The sequence below is a fragment of the Alligator mississippiensis genome, chromosome 4 (genome assembly GCF_030867095.1).
Source record: "Alligator mississippiensis isolate rAllMis1 chromosome 4, rAllMis1, whole genome shotgun sequence".
Classification (NCBI taxonomy): Eukaryota; Metazoa; Chordata; order Crocodylia; family Alligatoridae; genus Alligator; species Alligator mississippiensis.
In genome coordinates this window covers 49,041,365-49,058,378 of record NC_081827.1, presented here as the reverse complement: position 1 = coordinate 49,058,378, position 17,014 = coordinate 49,041,365, and the positions used below count along the sequence as shown (strand labels likewise).

At 41.6% G+C, this 17,014-nt stretch overlaps 1 protein-coding gene across 9 annotated transcripts in view; it reads left to right on the top strand.

Annotated features, from left to right (window-relative positions):
- Positions 1 to 17,014, top strand: part of ST7 (suppression of tumorigenicity 7) — a 216,341-nt gene that overhangs the window by 75,350 nt on the left and 123,977 nt on the right. Inside the window, exon 1 of one of the 9 annotated variants that reach the window (XM_059725947.1) lies at positions 6,484 to 6,558. The exons of the other annotated variants lie outside the window; for them this stretch is intronic. The gene's annotated coding sequence lies outside the window, so the exon portion shown is untranslated. Of the gene's footprint in view, positions 1 to 6,483; positions 6,559 to 17,014 lie in introns of those variants that run through there. 9 annotated transcript variants of the gene reach the window in all.

The following is a 17,014-nucleotide window of genomic DNA, read 5'->3' as shown; positions in this document are numbered from 1 at the left end:
GCTCCTCAAGCCGAGAAAGAATAGTGAAATTTAGGTCCCCATAGGGCTGTCTAAGCCTATGTTGGAGCCCTTTTCAGCTCATGCAACAGCCAAGAATTGGAAAAGCACAAATGTGGTTTAAAACAAGCTTTGCACTCCGTCTCTGGGCTGCAAATGCAAGCCAACAAGCCTTTAAATAAAGTTAAATCATTCAAGTGTGGGGCATTAAAATATTTAGAAGAACAAGAGATTTTCTGTTACCCTTTGAGTCATTTAAGTTTTATTAGAATGTAAATATAAAACTTAAGTTATGCTGGCCTGGGCAGTAATGCTGTGAATGGTTCTACTGGAGTCTTGCGTTCATTCTAATAAACTTCCTCTTAGCTCCCAGTGGAGGAACAGCTAAAGAGGCATTAAGTTCAGGCTTTGGTGAGTAGGGGTAGAGGAGGTGCCTTGCCTTGCTTACCGGCAAATTTTATGCCAACTTATCGCCACTTGTACTAAAGCAAAAGAGAATCTGGCCTTTTTGGTTCGAAAGTCTGAGAAGCGATACAATGAGAATGATCATCAGAGCTCTGTAAATTCTAAGACTATGTCTCCTCTCTAACTCCATTACAAAATAAATTAGTTCAGATCATGAAGCCAGAAAGATGGAACAGAAGTATATTCCTCACTATGTGGCATGAGAGGACTTGGTTTAAATGGGGAACTTTTGCTTTTCATAAGAGGTCTTGGAAAAGTCTTTGCCCCATATCTGCAGGGTAATAAATAGTGGCTCAGGAAAGGCAGCACATTCACAAGCAACGGCTTAGTCCAATGACTTGTCTTTTATTTAAAAAATAAAAAAGTAAAATACAAATTAGTAAAATAAATGGCTGAGCAGAGTATGTTAGAACAAAATAGAATGAAATGAGAAGATATTACATTTGATCTCAGCCTATGAGAGGCTGAGAAACTATATTAAAATTAGTTCTGAAACAGATATGTTTGTCTTTCAGGTTACCGTTTTGGGGTTTATTACCATTATTGTCTAGGAGTAGTACTCAAATGATGCTCTTTTTCTGTTCATGTGTACATTATAAACCAATAATCATAATTGCTGCATGGGAGAAAAGGTTCTATCCAAGAACTGTGTGACCTTCTAGAACCATTTAATTACCTTGATGCATAACTTAGCGCTAAGATCAGGGGTTGTCAGTGTTTTCCAGCTGTGGACTGGAATGACTTAGCTTGGGGCTGAGGCAAGCCAGCACTAGGACCTAATTGCCTCTGCCACTTCTCCCCACTGTTTGGTTACAGTATGGCATGGGGAAGCAAGCCCCCCTCTGCTGAAGACCCTGTCGCCCATCTATAACGGGGCCTGGGTACAGGCCCTCCCCTCTGTACTACCAGCAAGGCCCCTACCATCAGGTTGTGGCACAGTGGTGGGCAAAGTCCTCAGTGCTAAAGCCACAGCTCTGCAGGCCAGATCCAACCCACAGGCCATAGGTTGTCTACCCCTGGCTAAGATGATCAATCGGTGTAGTATCTTTTCTTGTAAACACTATACATTCACAGTTTAGGAAACTGATCACTCAGGCAGAGAAATGGAGGTCGGTAGATGTGAGATGATAACCTGATTCCATTTACCCCATGACATCACAGATAAAATCCCCGTTGACTTCAGTGGGGCTAGGGTTTCACCCCTGGCTTCTATTCTTAAGTCTGTCCATTGGTTTGGAGTAATTGGTAATTGGTTTGGGGTTTGTAATTCTTCTTGTGTACTTTAGACTCCAAAAGAGAAGGCAGTAATTAATAAACAATGAGAGACTTTGCTTGGCAGGCATTAGTGATTGCTATCCATTCCCATGTGTTGCTTTTAGTTTTTGTCTCATGATAAAATACAAGCTATGCATATGCTTCAGTCCTAGCGAACAAACAGTAAATTCTGTTTTTTCATCAATATTTCATGCGGTACAGTGAAATGAGACAAAAAAGCATATATACAACTGGAGCACCTGGCAAGTCTCAAAACTTTCTTGTGAGAGGGAGATTGCTGTGGAGGTACCTTCCATGATAAGTCTCTTTTATTAAACATTAGTATTATTATGCTAGTTACATTGGTCTTGCTGTGGCTAGCAGAGTCCTGGGTGCTGATATTTCATGTTTCAAACTGAGCTATAAAATTTTGGTTTGATGTTTAAAGTTAGGGAGCAAAATGATCATCTAATCCTCAGGACAGGAAGTTAGGAGTTCAGAACTCTACTCTCAGCTTGTCATTTAACTGCTCTGCTTCTCTGTTCCAAAATGGCTGACTTGGTATGGTCTGAAGGTGGCTTAATTAATGCTGATATAGCATGTGGAGAATCCAAGACAGAAGATGATCTAGAAGTACAAGTCTAGCATAGTACTAATATCATCAGTTTAAGCACTTCGACATGCTTTTATAGCAGTATCCTTTAACTCAAAAACAATTTAAAAATCAAACAGATTCTGACAATTAAGTCATTTATAACAGTTTCTCTTTCCCCTGTTGCTGAATGTAGATCCAGACAAACAGGAGAAACTGATTACCTGGCTGTACAGGTGAAAGCAGTGAAACTGGACATGCAACAATGTCAAATTATTAAAGAAATGGTAAAAACTAACAGTTTTCAGTCTTCTTCAGTTGTAGTCATCATGGGTGTTACTCACAGAAATAGTATAGCAGATTAAAAAATTTACAGCCAGAACTGTAACCCAAGTTAATTTAATGTGGAAAACTTTATAAGTCACCTTGCTGCAGTTTACTACTGTTCAGAACCTGGTAACACTTCCTAATATTATTTATTAGATTTGTATGTTCCCCTTACCAAAAAGGCTTATGGCAGCTTACAATAAAAAACAAAATACAAGTGGCAGTGTTAGGAAATTTGCAAATGAAAACCAAAGACAGAAACCCAAACATCAAAATTATAGCCTTGATCCTGATTACATAACATCCTTGAATTAACGTTATTAATGTGGGTGTTAGAGGATAATGATTCTGAAAACTTTTGTCTATTGTTGATATGATTTAAATGAGCAAAATCAAGTGCAAACCCCTTGCTTAAATAAATATTGTGGAGTAAATCTTTAGGTCTGTGCTCTGGGATTTAGCTGCTCAGCTGCCATTACCATTAATTGGAGTTGGATAGCTAAATCCCCGTGCTGCAAATCTGCTCCTCTGTGTGTGTCTTAAACTTTCATCTGCTAGAAAACTGAGTCATCACAGCTGCTCTAAAATGCATCACCAGGAGTATCATGCTGAAGAGGGAAACAGGAGAGGGTGGGGGTTAAGAGAGAGGACAACAGTGTGTGCACCATTTATTTTTCTCAAACCCCCCCCAATATTTTAGCAAGCAGGTCTTTTTGGTTTAGTCCAAATACCACTGTATTTAATACTTTGAATTATATAAATTAAGCCACATAACATATAGCAGTTATTAAATCAGCATCAGTTTATAGAATGAACTCCTTTGTTCACAGCTGGCTAATGCTTGAAATTCTGTTGATTTCAATTGATTCTGTTGATTCAGTCTAGAAACAACCTCACTGAAATGACTGGGACTGGTGGTAGATTGCCGCCCCATACCGCATTGGTTAAGGTTCCAGAACTGGACCTCCAGACCGACCACATCCCATATCTTTTTGATTTCCCTATTTGTTCTGTGTTCCCATAAAAGAGCAGGTTTTGCTACACAGGTTCTCTGTAATACACTTGGGACTGAATTTAATATTGGTGTACTATAGAAATGATCTTGTTAAAGCAGTTACTCTTGAAAATATAATGCACATTTGCAAAATTACAATAGGACTAGACAAGGGAGAAGCAATACATCTCTCTCTTTTTCTGGAAATGTGAGGGTACTTTTAAGTGAAGTTTGTATGTAACAATGTTTTTTGGGTTTTTTTTAGTTATTAACCTTTATCCTGTCTCCCGTAGTCCCAGACATGATATTACAAAATATCTCTATTTTACAAAATGGCAGCTTCCATGTGGCACTGTTGCATTCCTGAACTAATTGCCCCATAGGTAATGCAGGGAAAGGCTGTTTCCTGGCATGTAGGATTAGATGATCAATGCTAACCTTGTCATTTTTAATTATTTTTTCTTAATTCTACTTTTCAGTGATCCATATTTATTTTTTACAGATGGATTTTGCTCTACAGGGCACCTTTTGAGTAACTGATTGGAACAGCTGCTGTTGCCTTCCATGTTATCCTGGCTGATCAGTAATCTCTTAATTACCCCAAATTATGCAAACTCAGCCATATAGAAACCAATGGTACTGCCATAATATAATTTTCTTCTAAAACAAAAGAAGTTACTTCCTTCCCTACTTTAGACCTTTACAAATACTGTTTACTCTTCTCATCCCTTCTCTTCAGTTCATTTCCTGTCCCATGTGAAGAAAAAAAGAGTAGCTGTGTAATATTTGAAAAATATTCCATTGACAGAAATAATTATTCTGCCTCTCTGCCGTGTTTTTTATTTCCCCCGTAGATAAGAATACGTGCATAAAATCAAGATCAGTGTTTCCAGGAGTTCACCTAGTTTTGCATTCATTTGAAGTCACGGTACCTAGCACTAAGTACACTGGCTTCAATAGAATTATTGCTTATCTATATCAAATATCACTTTGCCCATAATTCTCTGAAATATATATCCATTTCTATTTATGTCACATACAGAGAATATGGCAGTTAATGATACATTCTGATGCTGAATTTTTAGGATGCTGTTACCCTATATGTTGTTTTTGTGCTTTTGCTTGAACCAAGATATAAGAAGTTCTGCCTAATAGTCCCATATTTTCCTGTGGCAATTCACATTTGCATCTAGGTAGATGAGGACAATGTCCTTGCTCTGCTCTGTTTTTCAAATGACGTTGCAAATTGACTCTAACTTGAACCCGATGTCACACAGAATTAATAATTAGAGCAGAGGTTCTCAAACTGTGGTTCGGAAGCTCCATTCAGGTGGTCTGCAGAAAGGTGACCTAAGGCTAAAGCTTGACGAACATTACACGTGACTTCCCAGAACTTTGCTCAAAAAAAACCAGGCACATCCATGGCATTAGAAAGGTAAGACTACTGATATTAAAATATGAGTTGTGTGCGTTGATCTGTAGAACAAAAAAAGCTTATTAAGAGAACCTCAGCAATTTTCAAGTGGTCTGTGGGGAAAAAAAAAAGTTTGAGAACCACTGACTTAGAGCAAGGGTGAAAGGCTGCAAAAGGCACTGCGTTGGAGGTGAGCAAATACATGTACATCACAGAGACTAAATCAAGATGAGCTATTGAAACTACTGGAGAACTGATGAAAAAGAAAGTGGTGATGTATATAGGAGGATTTTTTGTTTGGAAAATAAACTTTGTTCACATAATGTACGCATTACCATTATGACTTAAGGAGATGTAGGTACAAATATTTGGTTGTTAATAGATGGATGGCTTCTTGAGCCAAGTGTATACAGGATGATACAGTTTGCAGCAAGCTGATTTCTAAATTGGCTTGTTTGCTGGCAGAACCCTAAATACATTCCTCACCAGGCTCAGTCAAAGTGTTATAGTGATAAATGTGGTATGAGCATGTAAATACACTAATAGAAAAATAGATTTTTCTACTTGGAGAGAGAGAGCATGTGAGTTAGTAGTTCGCCTGGCAAAAAAGCTAGAAAGAATGACTACAAGAAAAGAACTCTAGGGGCTGTAATGCAGGGGTTTTTTCCTCCAGCTTTTCTTTTAGGAGCTAAAAGGAAATAATTTGATTCCATCAAAAATGTTATAAAACAATCATGTTTTAATTTCTAATCACATGAAAGATTTAAAGTAAACAAAATGTATTTTCTTGTCGATACAGTCCCAGACATGCATGAGGTCTTATATGGCTACTTCAGTGAAGAGACCTCTCCTTAACTACTCTTCTGCTGGCCTTCTCTGCTGGCAAATAGAATTAGGCTTCTGTGAAAGAACAGTAACTTTTTTGAATGCATGCAATAAGCGTGGTGTAATTCAGAAGGGTGTTGTACATTTAATTACTCACTGTATTTCTGTGCTACATGTGTATTTGTAATTCTGTCTTGGCTATGTCCATTTATTACTGCTACCCCATCAAAGAAATATTATTCAGATTGATTTGCTGTGTTTTCATATGGTAAAAACTGGCTTCTTTTATTTTTCATGTTGTGAGATTCCAATGCTCCCAATATATTGACATGTTTGAAGTTAACCACTCTGCTCAAAGGCATCAAAATTATAGCTCAGCTAGCATTAGGGTAGGAAGAGAATGTTTAGATCATTGATTGCTTTCAAAGAAAAAAAAATATTTCTGTTAATGTTTTTGCATTGTCTTTGTCAAATTATTTCCTGCCTGTAAAACATAAAATTGAAAAGAAAGCTTTATAATTTGTAATATAAAAACAGTTTATTTAAAATCTCAGACACAAATATAATTGCTGCTTATTAGATTTCTGGCTGAGGTTTGCAGAAGAATCTCAGAAGGATTTTCTGATTCAAGATTATTAAATTAACGTGGAAGAACTCCCAGGTGGAAAGAAACCTTCCTGAGGGGAAAAGGTAATGATTCTCTGGTATTTAGATAAGCATACATACCACATTTCCAGTACCTGTAAACCTGAAATAGTTTGTACAGGTGCCTCATTCCTCAGCTGGATAAAAATAACATTTCAGATTAACAGTATTCATTTAAAAAGAACCTGCTAGAGTCTTTGATTCAGAAGGTTAATTTTCCCCATGCAGTGACTTTCATAAGGGTCTCACAAAAGTCAGGGGGAGGGGCACAATTATTTTAATTAGTTGAGACATTAGTGTCCTAATCCTGTGAAGATTCATGGATAAAAATATTGGAGGGGATAAAGAATGATAAATTGTCTTTTGACAGGAATTAATACAGTATTTCTTTTATGAGGGCATTCTTGCAGGTGTAAGCAAATCCTACTCTGCTATGTACAAGCTAAAATACTTTTAATATTGCTATACAACAATAATTGATTCTGTTTCAAGCCCACAAAACTATTGACATCTCTTCTGGCTGCATCCGGCTCCTGTAGTCAACTTGGGGTCCTTCAGTTTAAGTTTTCTTCCAGGCAGCAATGCCAACCAAGTTCAGATTATTTTTTTTACTGTAAGTCTCATTTTTAAAACTCAGACTTGGATCATTTTGTTCAGCTGCAATTCTGCTGTGAAAAGGTCACAGAGCAAACTAAGTAGTTCTTCCATGGTCTCAGTTTCTTCCTAACTGAACTCTAAGCAGGAGAGGCGGTGACTAGGTGACTTCCTCTGTAAGTCTAGTTTCAACAGTCTTTGAAACCATGAATAGTAATATCCCTATAATCTTCATAGTCAGGTAAGCTCATAGCTGTTCACACTAACCACATTTGGGCTAGGGACAGAAGGTACACATAAACCAGTTCAAGTGAGCAGAAACTCATTTGAACGTCTAACAGAAGTCCAGTGCACATAAACCAGTTTCAAAATAGCTGAAATGCTTTAAAGATGAACCTGGTTGAATGTAGTATGACTTAACTGATTAAGGTCAAACCATATTATGAAACTTCTGTCCCAGACCCCTTCCTGGTTCAAGTTAAATTAGGGTCCCCCAACATCCCAGCATGCCCTACAGCCCTGGGCTGGGCTGTGCTGTTTGCTCCATAAAGCAGAGCTGGCCCCATCCCTCTGCCCTCTCGCTGGACAGTGAGGACTGGCTCACTGGCCTCTCTGGCTGGCTCACTGCAACCTCCTCCCCAGGCAAACCCCAGCTGGGGTCTGGGCCCAGGGAGGGGGGTTAAACTTCCCCTCCCCCAGTACAGAGCTGCCTGCCCTGCCCTGCTTACCTAGTGCTGGCTGCAGCTGTGGACTACAAATCCCAGAGGCACCTAGAAGCAGGAAGAGGAAGTGATGAGCAATCCTGCAGAGTCCTGCTGCTGTGATTGTAAACTGCAAATCCCAGAGACCTTGGGGGCAGCAGGAAGAGAAAGTGAACATGCAGCCCATGCTGCCTATATGCCAGAGGACGGTGCGTTAGTGCCCCCTGGCTTTTGGCTTGAGCCACTGCAGGCATGCGGCTGCCTTTCCAGAATCAGAAGTGAATGTCTGTTCATTTGCTTATTGATTCAATCTTTGTAGCTTAGACTAACCTGCAAAGACTGAATCAATTCAGCCTCAGGCTTTTTGACTATCTGTACTTAGCCCTAATGATGCTTTCATCTATGGAAACATAGTCAAGCATGTTCAAAATAGCCTCAATGCTTAATCTTATTGTTAAATATATAAAAATGCTTGACTGCTTTTGCAGAGATTGTACAGCAAAGGAAAGTGAGTCACAGAATGGCAAAATGAAGACTCAGGATCACTCAGCCAGGCTGTTGTAAAAGCTGGTAATGGAACCTAGGTTTTTTCCTCCTGTTCCAAATGCTATGTTGCCTCATTAGCTGCATATCCAAATGTGATTCTCTAATAGGCTGTCTTAGCCAGAAAGTAAAGTACTCTTCTTTTGGAGCTATTTTTATGCTTTAAGTGATGAGTGATAAGGATTCTGTTGGTCATTTAAATGCTGCAGTGCAGAGCACTTAAATACTTAGCGGATTTAAAATTCCATATATTTCTCATCATATTGGCATTCTGAAAAGCATTATGTAGCCTCCCATAATCAGAGGATAATTTTGTGTTCCCTTGGAGCATTGAATGCTGGACTCTGGTTTGAATTATATAGCTGTGTTGGTCTTTATAGCTAAAACAGTTATCCATTCAAATAAACATAGTCAGAAGATCTTGATTTTGAAAAATCATTCTTTTATGGTTTTCTTTCAAATTGGCCTCTGAACAGTTGGGAATATGTTGGTGGAGGGTGAGAAGGCCCTCTATTTTCAGAAGTGGCTAAAGGATTTTTCCTTAACTTTTCAGAAACCTTTATCTATGCACTGAGAAAATGATATATTGCAAGCTTTTGCTTTAAAGAGAATTTTTCAGAAGGTTAAAATAAGGTGAGCATGAATGGCAACAGCAGAAGTGAGAGGAGGTAGTGAAAATCTCAGCACAATCACAGATCATTCATGGTTGGGAACTGCAGGGTATTGTGGACAGATAAGAGAAGAAAGATAGTCAAGTGTTTGCTATACAACAAAAGTACATTCTTTGGACTTGCTATTGTTTGTAGCACTAACTTCATAGCTATGTATGGAGGCTAAAACTTTTCAGAGTACATGCAGTTCCTATCAATTTCATTTGGAGTTTTGGGGGATCCATACTTATGAAAATCCAGCAGTTAGAGAACTGAAATCAGGACTCCTGTGTTTTATTCTCATCTCTGACTCGCTGCATGACTGGACAATTTTTAAAAATTATCCAGTAGTTTTGAGCACCTACGTAGAGACATATCGGGCCTGATTATTGTAGAAATTCTGAGCTCCCATAACTGCTAATCAGAGGGAAGCTGCCCAGTTTTACCATCCCTTTTGCCTGTACGGTCCTTTATCTTTATACATACATTTCATGATCCCAAAATGGAAGACACAGTAAAGTGCCAAGCATTACTATTACTGATCCATCATTTGGCTGGAATGCTGCCACACTGTCCATATGCCACTTACTGAATATTTCCAGCACCTGGTACAGGAACAACAAGCATAAAGCATCTAATCTGGGGAAAGATTTTTTTTTTTTGTTTAGTTTTTCACAAATTGCAGTACCTGTATGCTAGCAATATATCATTAGTTATGTGCAGCCTGATATGGAAAGGCCTGCAGAATATTTTAACTCAATGTCCTAACAAGTTCTGCATGAGGCTTCTATGCTGTGGTTGTTTTGGGGCTTTGTATTCAAATAGTCTATAATAGATATGCAAATATGTATTTGCATTCGTAGATTCCAGATTTGGATTCAAAGATACAGGTGCTTAAAGGCAATTGTATTGCACATCAGCCGTGGGTTTTCAGGTGTAAAACAATCGGCAATGCCACATCTGACTGCTAAACTAAATGGAGGTTCTTACAGAAATACCTATTATAAATCTTGTGACATTTATATTCAAGGCATAAGCTTCCCACCTATTGCCAGTACCCCATCTGTTGAACTAATATAGCATTGCATGTTTCATTTCTGTATCCAAGCAGTTCAGCTTGAGAGGGAAAGGAAGCTGACAGAATAATTAGTGCATATACTGAGTGCTTAAATTAGCACTGTTGTGCAGCATTTCTAAAGAAGCAACACTTCTGATGCAGGTCAAATGAGAATTCTGCGTGGGGCGTATAGCAGACCAAATAAATTCTGTATGCCACTCTTGGTCTGCAGTATCTTAGCTGTTTTATATTGTTCTTCTGTTCACAATGACAGCCACTTAAGATAGTAATCTTGGATAAAGAAAAAGAAAATGGTATTGCTCTGAATGCTCACCTGCAGCTATTTGCAGGATGATTAATCCTAGTTCATTTTTAGAACAAAACCATAAAATATTCAGTAAGCAAAACACTGTACATTCAGCTATCTTTTCCTTTGGAAGTTTACCAAAGGCTAAATCAAGCAATATCTTTTATTGTAAATGTCTATTACTGCCCAGCCTTATCTTTTAAATAGTTTTAAAAGGTTGCGTAGTACTATTTTTTATATTTTTCGTCCTCCTGAGATGATGATCTTGCATTTATATGCTGTCTTTTATCCTGATGCACTTTAAATAATGGTCGTGATTCTTCACAGATGCTGACATTGCCTTGCAGTGAATTCATTTGCAGTAAGAAAGGTCATGTCATCCATCCATATTAGGAGATCATGTCATCCATCACTAAAATGCAGATACCTCAATGGCATTAATCTACAATTATAAGATGAAAGTGAAATATCCAAACGAACCAGTAAATTACCCAATGTAGCATGTAACGGAGGACCACAGTTAACACACTTCTCTTTACACTGAGAATTGTAGCTTTTTCTTAGAATCTCTGTCATTGTGGGCCCCCTCTACACATGCAGGTAAAGGCGCAATGGGATCTAATGTGTGATTTACACAATCGTGCCTCTTGGCATACCACGTGAATGGCAAGAGGTGTGATTGTGAGGTTGTGCTTTAGATCCCATCATGCCTTATTGTTGGTACAGGGGAAGCCCAATCCCAGGTTCCCCCTGCACCAGCAAGAAGCAGGCTCTTGCAGCTGGGAGTCCCCTTAGCTGAGGGGCTCCTAGCTATGGTGACACTCCATGCAACTCCCACACCTAGGAGATCATCATGCAACAATCCCTCCCCCAGGGGTGCATGAAATTAGGGTGGCGGATCACCACAGCAGTGATCCTTCCACCCCCCAGGACAGGGGGATTGTTGGGGCGACCCAGTATCTGCAGCTGTGGTTCCCAGCAGCTTCAGGGTGCTGCTTGGACCCAGAGTCTGCAGCTTCTGAGGTTGAGAGTCCACAGCAGTTGCAGGAGTTCCAGCCCAGCTGAGCAAGGTGCACCCCTGCCGCTGAGATCCAACAGCTGACGGGTCTCCCAGCCACAGGGGAAACCCTGCTACATGTACAAATTTAAAGCTTGATAGCAACCAGCTATAAAGTTAGTGCACAGAGCTTTTTATTGTGGGATAGCTACTTTGCATGTGTAGCAAGTCTCAAGGTAATTGCTTAACTAACTGGTTAGCTGTAGCATATAGAGGTGGCCTGTAGGTCCACTAGTTTCATAGATTTCATAAACATTAGGGCTGGAAGGGACCTCGGAAGATCATCGAGTCCAGCCCCCTGCCCAAAGGGCAGGAAGTCAGCTGGGGTCATAGGATCCCAGCAAGATAAGCATCCAGTTCCATCTTGAAGGTGTTCAAAGAAGGCGCTTGAACCACCTCCGGTGGCAGGCTGTTCCAGACCTTGGGGGCTCGGACAGTAAAGAAATTCTTCCTTATGTCCAGCCTGAAATGATCTTGAAGTAGTTTGTGACCATTCGACCTCGTCATCCCTTAGGGCGCTCTGGTGAACAAACGTTCCCCCAGATACTGGTGGTCACCCCTGATAAACTTGTAGGTGGCCATCAGATCACCCCTGAGCCTGTGCTTTTTCAGGCTAAAGAGCCCCAGGGTTCTCAGCCTGTCATCGTAGGGTCTGCTTCCCTGACCTCTGATCATGCGCGTGGCTTTTCTCTGGACTCTTTCAAGCTTCTCCACATCCTTTTTGAATTGTGGAGCCCAAAACTGGACACAGTACTCCAGCTGCGGCCTCACTGAGTACAGGGGGAGAATGACGTCCCGGGATTTGCTTGAAAAGCATCTATGGATGCAAGCCAGCGTTTTGGTCGCTTTACTAGCCGCTGCATCGCATTGCAGGCTCATGTTCATCTTGTGGTCAATGATGACCCCCAAGTCTCTTTCTTCCATAGTGCTAGCCAACATAGCACTGCCGAGCCTATAAGGATGCTGTGGGTTTTTCTTCCCAAGGTGGAGAACCTTGCATTTATCAGCGTTGAACACCATCAGATTCTCGTCCGCCCACTTGCTGAGCCTGTCCAGGTCAGCCTGGATCACCCGCCTGTCTTCTGGTGTGGATGCTTTGCCCCAAAGTTTGATGTCATCGGCAAACTTGGCCAGTCCGCTTCTGACTCCAGTGTCCACATCATTAATGAAGATGTTGAACAGTATGGGTCCAAGGACAGAGCTCTGGGGGACCCCACTGGTCACAGGACACCACGATGAGTGACTTCCATCAATTATTACCCTCTGGGTCCGACCCCGGAGCCAATTTTCCAGCCAGTGGATCGTGGAGGACCCAAGGAGACAATTGGCCAGTTTCTCCAAGAGGCGATCATGGGACACCAGATCGAAGGCTTTTTTGAAGTCAAGATATATGACATTGATCTCTTCTCCCTTGTCCAGGTGATAGGTCACCTGGTCGTAGAAGGAAATGAGATTGGTCAAGCAAGACCTACCCGCAACAAACCCGTGCTGGCTATCCCTTAAGATGTTGGCATCGGCCAGTCCATTAAGGATGGCCTCTTTAATAAACTTTTCTAAGATCTTCCCCGGGATAGAAGTCAGGCTGATGGGCCTATAGTTAGCCGGATCCACTTTCCTCCCTTTCTTGAAGATAGGCACCACATTGGCCTTCTTCCAGTCTTTGGGCACTACACCAGAGCACCAAGAGTTTTCAAAGATCCGTGCTAGAGGCTGGGCTATGATGCTCGCCAGCTCCTTGAGTACCCTGGGTACCTTGAGTCCCCTGAGTAGTTCCTGGACTAAACTTCACTGGTCAGACACTTTTTAAGCACCCTGTATACATACTTCCCTAAACAGGTTCACCTTAATGATGGTCTTGAAAATTGCAGTCTTGAAGCCCCATCTACTAAAGAATACCCAGCAGACCTTTCTTTTGAATGGGAGAAATACTCTGCTTGGGAGAGAAGGAAGCTTGGTATACCTTTCCTTCTCTGCAAGGAGTGTTAACTTGTGAATAGATAGGTGATGCCGTAGCTATTCTGGTGAAAACAGCATTGAAGGAAAACCAAACACTGATATCATAACCTACATTAGTCTAGCAGTCATGCACACCTTTGTGTGACACCGAAGCTAACACCTACACCTTATGAATCAAAACCAAACAGCCAGACAAAAGCCAGCCAGGCTAAAAAAAAACCTATTCTGTGTCTTCCCATAGAGGTAGGGACAGCAAAGCTTCTCCAGTCCCCTTATGATACTGAGGGATGGAGAGGTACAGCAAGCTCTCCTGGCAATGGTGCCTATGCTGACAATGCCATTCAGCATCAACTTCTGCTTTGGGAGGTAAAGCTGAAGTAGAACCAAAACTGTCATTACTGCTGAGACAACCACCAGCATTGGTTCAGACTGCAGTACAGGAAGTGCCTTACACACTGGCACCAGTCCTAGAGGAGGTTTGCTCCTTCTTACTTCACCAGTGAGAATCCTTGCCAAGGATGGAACGTTCCCTCCAAGTCTGCATACAATGGCAGAGAGAGGCTTACTGACTGCTTTACCTGGCCCCTGATATCACTGTCCCATCAGCGGCTGGCATGGGGCTTGACCCCAGCATTCTTTCCTGCCCGTGGCAGGGGGTTGGACTTAATGATCTGCTTAGGTCCCTTCTAACCCTACCAACTATGAAACCAGTGTGTCTTCTTTATTCGTATGTGGCCATGGTGCTATTGAGCTGGTCTTCATTCTCATAGACCAGTCTTTACCATAGAGAAAGAGAAGGAGCTTTTCTTCCCTATTCAGCTGAACAACTCGCATTTCATAGCTCTTCACAAACTGTTCAACATTTTGTCCAGCCAGAACTGCCTCATTCAATTGTATAACACCCGTGGCAGGTGCTAACCACTATAACACTACTTGTAAAATGAGTTAAGAAATAGCAGGAACCTCTACCAGGATTTGTTTCTACACATAGAGACATATACACACATACACATAGGCCCCAGCCCTAGTCTCACTTTCTCATTGCAGAGGCCTCAATCTGCAACACCCCCCTCCCCCCTGCGCCAACAGCGGTGAGGGAGGTAGTGGGGCTGGAGCAGGGGCAGGTCCTGCACAGCCAGGGCACAGGATGGAGCCGCAAGCAGTTCATCCAGTGGGTACGGGGAGGGGGAGGACACATCCTGGGAGGGCATGGGGGGTGTGCCCCCAGATCTATACGCTGGCCAGGCCAGCTGCTGCTGTGGGCTGGGGCCAGGGGCTGTGCTCAGGCTGGGCAGCTTCGGCACTGGAGCAGGGTTATGTGGGGACTGCAGGCACCTGAAAATTCACTGTAGCCCTCCCCATAGCCCTTCTTGCCAGCAGCAGTGCCCGGCCCAAGCACACCATGGTCCAGACTTCCTCCGTGAAGGCAGACTGCCTGCCTCGTGCTGCCTTCCCCTTCCCTTGCCCCTTCCCTTCTCCCCCCTTCCCCCCCCCCCCCCAAGATCTTTGTGGTAATTCCTTCGTGATAATTCCTGCATGTCTTCCTACTGATTCCCAGGCTAATATCTGAGATCAGGTAGAACAAGGCTTAGATCAGTCTGCGAGCCCAAACTGTTTTGGACAGTGTTGGGGTGCTGGGCCTATTACAGCTGCTCCACTTTCCAGTCTGTCTAGAAAAAATATCCTATGGTCACATATGCACCCAGAGTTAGTCATTGCACTTGATGCCCTGCTAATGTCTGGTTGAGATCTGTGACAGTTTCATGAAAGTCTCATACAAAGCAGGAAACAGTCTTGAGATAGAAAAGATTCCGCCTTTATGAACAACTCAGAAAATTAACCTCATAGCAGCCCAAAAGCCAAAATTCTTGAAATATGTGCTTCTTCTGAAATGCTTTGGGTTAAACAGGTTTATCTTTTTGCAATGCCCTGGCGTAAGCATAGCCTTACTTTCTCACACCATGTGGTATCTAAATTTCTCAAAGGCCTTCCTGAAGCTTGCCCTTTGGGGGTCAGGATCTGCTTGCCACATGAGACCTCCATGTCATTCTTCTACAGTTTATGGTGGCTCCTTTCAAACTAGTCTTGGAGTCCAGAAAAAGGCAACTGATGGTGTGATTTCTTCATGGTAGAAATGAAACCATACCTCATTATATCCCTAAGGTAGTCTCAGAATTCTTCTTTGGCCAATCCATTGCTTTCTGGTCTTCCTGAATCTATACTCTCCACTGTGGGAGATACGGCTGCATGCTTGGGACATTTCTGGAGCCTTGACCTGAGGGAGTTAATAGACTCTGTCTTTCATGCTCATTCCCTGCCTTCTTTTGGCCATATCTTGCACATTATGTTGAGACATAGCTCTCGGTAGAAAGCCTCAAAGTGAGTTATGGAATGTATTTCCACCTACCGTCAGTTGGCTTGTGAGCCTGTCCTTCCAAATATACAGACTCGTTCTACCAGGGCACTGGCAGCATTATCTGCCTGCTTCAAAAACATGCCAGTCTTCAAGATGTGGAGCAAATCACTAATTTTTCTTACATATTATGCACTTGACATGGCAACCAAGTCATAAGCCAAGTTGACAAGAACTCTCATTTAGGCAGTCCCTGTAGCAGGAACAACCCACATTTTCAAGAAGAAAGAGCTGTGCCTTACTGTACATCTGGTTCTTTGAGATGTTGTAATGTAATCAGTTCTGGATTCCACATCCCAACTTATATCCAGGCTCTTAGTAAACCTGAGCATTACAGGCTATGACTTGTGGGTGAAATGAGGAAAGGTCAAAGCCATGTCACCCTTTCTGCTCTCATATGGGAGCACAAGGCATATGCATGGCCTTGACAAGTGCTCCAAGTCTAGAAGAAAAAAAATTGGTTTTATGTGAATGAGGGGTATGCTTATATACCACAGTATCCCTACTGACTACTGTGGGATGAATAACTGTTCTTAAAGTACCTAAGCTTATACATCACTTTTATCTGAGTTTATTTTTACCCTAGAGCAGTTGCAAGTGATACCTATAATTACTAGAACTGAAATAAAGAAAAAACTTTTTCATCCTTTTTCTGAATTTGATAGTACTTTGTGATTGTTGTTGTTTTCCTTCCTGAGCTAGTTAGTTTCCCCCCTTGTATGTGTGTGGTTTACACTCCAGCAGGTGAAAGAGAAATTAAAAAAAATTAGAAAATTAGACAATTTCAAAAGTTGGCTAGAGGACTTGACAGTAGGCAATTTTTTTTTTCCAGTTTGACTAAGGTGCCTGGGGTCACTAGAAGGAATTTCACTCAGAACTGAAAAGTCAGTGCTCCCCTAATTATCAGGGAAGAAAGCCATTTGCTGACTCACCAAATTCACTTCATGCAACACCTCATTAAGGTGTTCCTTGGAGGTGCACTAAGCAACCACTGAGCTCCCCCAACTTTGCTTATATTGTTCGATCTAATGGCATCATAATGCAAGTGGAAAAGCTGCAAGCTAAATTTGCTGATGGATAAAATGTTAATCAAGTGACAAGGAAAATATCTCTTTCTTTATGTCTTTAAGCCCATCCACATAGATACTTGCGTGTGATTTATATATCTAGTTATATATCTATAACTTTTATTTGATTTAACAGTAAGATCTGATTACTTGAGT